Genomic DNA, 6,000 nt, shown 5'->3' with positions numbered 1-6,000 from the left:
ACACACTACCTTTAAATGCCTTCCCTCCACTGAAAATAATGGAGGATAGCGGCACCTTTTTGGGGGGCTCACAGAATTGGACCCCCTGATCCATTTTTTTAAAACTTGGAGTTTTTGAGGAGAGACACGATATACTATGCTGAAAATTTGGTGCCTTTACCTCAAAACACAGAGCCCCAGATACCCATGGATTGATTCTCCGTTATATCATGGAGTGTCCAGTGACATTTCCCTTCCCCCCCTTTTTGCTAACCCTGGGGAGGACTTCCAAACCAGGGGATCCCCTGCTCCCAGATGGGGATTGGCAACCCCAACAGCTACACACACATGCCTGATCTTCCAAAGAAGATGGGAAGGAAGTATCCTTAAGACTAAAAGGGACAATTAAAAAATGTCCTCCAGTGATGTGATTTTCTCTTCTCAGTTTCTTGGAATAATGTGATTATCCTAGTACTGATCTGCTTGGTGGCTCCTCTTCCTTTTCCTTTAGCTGCTCCTGTGACTTCACCTCCCAGCCCAACTTCTTTCAAATATGAGAAGTGTACCAGCCACACATACAACCACCACATTGGGATATCTGTATTACTTCCTCCAGTAAATGTCCTTTACTAAAATTGCCTCCCACTTCCCAAGAGGTTGCTGCAAGTTTATTTCTTTCATCTAATATAATTCCCTGATGCCTCTTAGACTTCCAGCCTTCCATTCCTTCCAGTCAAGTTGTTTGTCTTCCTGTCCCACAAAGTCATTCATCCATAATTTATCACTGCTGCTTTTTTTATTGGGACTGGGATTTTTAATCTCATTCTGTGCATAGTCAAGACCACTGGCCTTCTAATAGCCAGTGCAATCCTATGTAATCCTGTTTTAAAATGAGACTTTGCATTCCCCAGAACCTTGAAATTCCACAGAGGATGATCAATAATGGAGAGCAAGCTGCCTATAAATCAGCTTTTGGCAACTGCTGCTGATTTTGGACCTCAATTTAGGATTGCCAGACCCCACCCCTGGTGTGGGTGTGGGTCCCCTGGTTTCAGGCACTTCTCTCTGCTGCACGGCCAGTTGGTCTGTAAGGGAGGAATTACCCTCCCCCTAAATATGCAGGAAGCCAGAAATAAATGTGACATGCCTATGTTACCCAGAAGTGATGTAGGCATGTCAGTGACATTGGGGGCAGACAATCTGGTTTTTGGGAAAAACTCTATGTTAGAAGCTAATTCTATCATAGAGCTTTTGCCCACAAACCAGAGCATCATCCCTGACATGCCTATGTCACTTCTGGGAGATGTAGGCACGTTACGTTTATTTTTGTCTTCTTCCCTCCCCACTCCCAGTAAGTTCACCCCCACCTCCTGCCTGCTGGTCAATAGACCTGGCAACCCTACCTCAACTAGCAACCACAGGAGAAACATTGGGTGCTTCTCAGGTGCTTGCCCAGTTTGCACAGAATGATAACTTAGCCTACCAGGTCTTGCTGATACCTCATTCAATCTGAGAAAGTGCCTTATATACCTAATTGAGTATATGTCATATGCAAATGAGTTGTGCGAATGAGCTCCAGCACCTCTTTTTCTACTAAATGATCCCTGGTCAAGAAGATTAGCAGTAAGCCACCAAATTATATTCTCTCTTTAGCAATTGATCTGGATTGCTATTTGGTATATCAACTGTAGTAGATCTTAGCAATAAATCTTAGAGGACGATAGAAAGGAAATTATGATAATGACACCAACCCAGCTGGAACTGCATTTCTGTGCGTTCCTGCTCAAACCTCCCCCCCCCCCAATAATGATTAAAATAGGGAACAAAGGAAATGATTTTAATGATAATGATAATGAATTTGAGTGAACTGAGGAGGATGGTGGAAGATAGAAGGGAGGGAGGATGGTGGAAGATAGGAGAGGTATTTGTGAGTTCCCTGCATTGTGCAGGGGGTTGGACTAGATGACCCTGGAGGTCCCTTCCAACTCTATGATTCTATGATTTTGCTTCAAACTGCAATGACTCATTTAAAATGCTGTCTCTGATACTTGCGGAAAGCCTTTTGTGGATTAATGTGATTAGAATTCTAATCAACATTTCTTCAAATGGTCTGCAACTTAAAAAACAGTTTGTGCAGACAAGCTTGGTGAATTGTGTGATTTCCAGCTAAGAAAGAATTATGTTAACACAGACCTGCTTTTATCTGCTTAGCAGCAAAGCTTCTGCTTATCCAGAATTAAGGATAATGAATCCGTTGCACCCACACCGATGGGTATAATGTGCTGGCACAACAGCTTATGGAACTGAAGAGGGGGTAGTACCCTAGTATCATTTAAAGGCTAAGACACAGCATAGGAAAGGCAGCATAGCAGATCTCATCAGATCTCAGAAGCTAAGCAGGGTCAGTATTGGATGGAAGACCACCAAGGAAGACTCTGCAGAGGAGGGCAATGACAAGCTACCTCCACTTCTCATTTGCCTTGAAAGTCTTTGTTGGGGTTGCTATAAGCTGGCTGCAACTTTACACACACACACAAGACACATGCCTCCTTGGATTTGGACAGGGATCCAGTCTCAGCTCTAGTTTTTTCAACATAACAATTATGCACTGCTTTGTCAGTGCTTCCTATCTCAATGTGGCACAGCCAGCAGAGTTGGTATTTCGTTGTGCTAGCAGATAGCAAATAAGACCAGTCCAGCAAATGTAAGCACCTTTAAAATGGTTTTTAATGGAAAAATTAATATATACTGTTTTTTTCTGGAAGCAGTGGAACTTAGGCCTGGTCTGGAGCTTATAAAGTGGCAAAAAGGTGGAGGAATGGAATGGTTTCAAATGACAGGTGAGCAAATTATCAATGATGTAAGTAACTCCCAGTAAATAAGAGCTACTGTCTTTAAAAGGGAATAGGGTGGGGAATGATGATATGCTAGTTCCTGCTCAAGGCTGCCCTAGATCAGGGCCAGGAAAGAGGTGGAGGATGATAGTGGCCCAAAACTCTGTGCGTCATGACTTGCCCCATTTCTGATGATACTGATATTTCAGACAAAGAAGCATCCTTTACAGGCCCTGAAATGCTTATGACACAGGTCCCTCTGAATTAGGGTTTCACTCTCTAGGTGTGGCCTGGAGATATCCCAGAATTACAACTGATCTCCAGATGACAGAAAACAGGTCCCCTAAAGAAAACAGCTGCTTTGGAGGCTTGACTCCATGGCATTATACTCCACAGATGCCCCTCCCCTTCACAACCCTGCTCTCCCCAGGCTTCGTATCCAGATCTCCGGCATTTCCTGACTAGGATTGCCAGCGGCAATTGGTGGGAGTCCAAGCGAACATGGAGAAACCTGTAAGTGACATCATGCTTCTAGGGAAACCTGAATGCTAAAATCATGCCTCTCTATGAATCACCAGAAGCTCTATGATAAATCTAGGCTTCCCAACCCTCCCGCTCTGGCGGGAGTCCCCTGGGTTTGCAGCCTCATCTCCCGGTCTTCAAGAAGTGGGAAGCGGGGGGTGGAGGGGGGGAGAACATACCTGTAGGCTTCATTATAGAGCTGCTGAGCCGTTTGTAAAATGTCTGCCGCTTTAAGGCTGGGCAGGGAGCAGGAAGGGCTTGGGAGAACAGCCCCGCCCTTTCTTTTGCTTTCACTTTCACAGCAAGAGTTCTCCGGAAGAAGATCTGGTAAGTGTGTGTGTGTGTGTGTGTGTGAGGGAGGGGGCAGGGGATTCCCTGGTTTGGAGGCCCTCCCCCCTTTTAGAAAGCGTGGGGGGGGGGAGGGAAATGTCTACTGGGCATTCTATTATTCCCTATGGAGAACGATTCCCATAGGGAATAATAGGGAATTCATCCGTTGGTATTGGGGGCTCTGGGGGGGCTATTTTTTGAGGTAGAGGCACCAAATTTTTAGTATAACATCTAGTGCCTCTCCCCAAAATACCCCCCAAGTTTCAAAACGATTGGACCAGAGGGTCCAATTCTATGAGCCCCCAAAGATGGTGCCCCTATACTTCATTATTTCCTATGGAAGAAAGGAATTTTAAAAGGTGTGCTGTCCCTTTAAATGTGATGGCCAGAACTCCCTTGGAGTTCAATTATGCTTGTCACATCCTTGTTCTTGGCTCCACCCCCCAATGTCTCCTGGCTCCACCCCCAAAGTCCCCAGATTTTTCTTTAATTGGACTTGGCAACCCTAGATAAATCCATAGATTTCCCAGTGATTCCTAGAGCAGACTGATGTCATTCCTGAGTTTTACCAGAAATGATGTCAACCTGTCACCTGCTAGTGGGTTTTTTAAAACATAATTTTTCTCCCACAGGAGCAGTGAAGGAATGGTAGCTGAGAGTGAAGGATTTCCCTCTGCAGTGGGAAGCTCCCAAATCTGTTCCCAACTCAAAATTAGTAGCCCTGCTCTGAACAGTTGGATTCTGTGGTCCTCTCCTAGAAACCAGGCATCATCCCCATTCCCAGGGATTCAACTTACTAGGAACCTCTTGAAGAGAGTTGTGCCCTGCCAGAACCTCTGACTAACCTGGTGCTGCTATAGGAGCCCAGACAGGACCTTGCATCCACACACTCCCCCCTAGACTATTGGCACATAGATGGATGATGACAAGGGCAGAGGCATGGACCTGACAAAGGAATACACAAAGGTCTGCTTGAAGCTTACCTAATTTCAGCATTTTTCAGGAAGACTAGGACTGTTTGAAGTCTTGGCAGGAGCTAGGATGTCAGCTAGACTACCAGGAAGAGCAGGGATTCCAGTCCTGTATATAAACCTGAAGGTTGCTAAGCACCTTGCTAGTTCAACAGTTTCCATTGGTTGCTTGTGCCTAGCCAGAAAAGAGTTGGTCCTTCCACTCTAGCCCTGTTAGGGTTGCCATGTTTGTCAACTGGTGGGAGGGACGGAGGGAGGGGAGACAGGATAGTATGCTGCTATGTAACTGCTTGGGGGGAAAACATGGAAGTGACGTAGGATGATGTAGGCTCTATAAATCACCCCAAAAAACCCTTCGGCTTTTGCTGCCTCTCTACTTTCCTGTGAGAAAACCACTGCAATCTACTAGAGACTGAGGGACAACTGGCCTATGCTGTCAGCCAGGCAAGAACAATTCAGTCTTCAAGCTGAAGCCAGTGGGTTGGGTGAAGTAGTGGCCCAAAGAGCAAAGGCAGACCTGATGGAAGGGAACCAAGATGTGGCTCATGACAGCACAACTGACTTATTTGTCACCCTTGAGAGTGAAGCTGTGATTTAAGTGCACTTGAAAATAAGCTAAGTGCCTTTGAGGAAAAGAATACCTGCATACTTGAGATAGTTAAAGTTCCCTGTATGGATTCATGACTTGGTATAATCCAAATGACACATAAGTGAGAGACAAATGCATACATAATCAAGGTCGACTTCCATCACCAAAAGGGATAGTCACACCATGCTATTTAAGTATGGATGCTTCCCAATGAATACAGGGGAGAAAATCACTTTGTGAATCAGCAGGCTATTCCCTGTCTTTGATCTAAAGGTTTTTCTGAAAGGTTCATAATTTAGGAAGCATTTATAAATTGTTGCAAGCTTCCTGTAGTCTCCTTTTGTCTAATAACCTGATAAAACTTGTGATTCTGTTAACAACTGTAACAGTTGGCATTTAAGGAAACTAATACAATAAAGCTACTACACAAATGAGTTTTCACAACCTTTGTGGTTGTTGATAAACCTTTTTTCATACTTTTTAAAAATTACATTCAGCTGAGTGGCATGGGTCTTGAAATAATTATTGAGGTAATGTGCTTTTCTGAGATAATAACTTTAGTAATTTATGGTAATGTGGCATTGATTAATCTTGTAGATATATATGAAATTTGAAGGGCATTTATTGAAAATTTAGTCCAGAACTTGCCTTTTGAAAATGCATCTTATCAGTGTTTAGGGATCGGAATGGAGTAAAGAAGAGCATGCAAAGGGCACCCAATTAGTTTTATATGTAAAAGAACTTCTAAGAAAGCCCTGACTTTAGTGCCCTTCCT

Source organism: Heteronotia binoei, chromosome 7 (assembly GCF_032191835.1).
Source record: "Heteronotia binoei isolate CCM8104 ecotype False Entrance Well chromosome 7, APGP_CSIRO_Hbin_v1, whole genome shotgun sequence".
NCBI classification, from domain to species: domain Eukaryota; kingdom Metazoa; phylum Chordata; class Lepidosauria; order Squamata; family Gekkonidae; genus Heteronotia; species Heteronotia binoei.
This window is presented reverse-complemented; position numbering follows the sequence as displayed.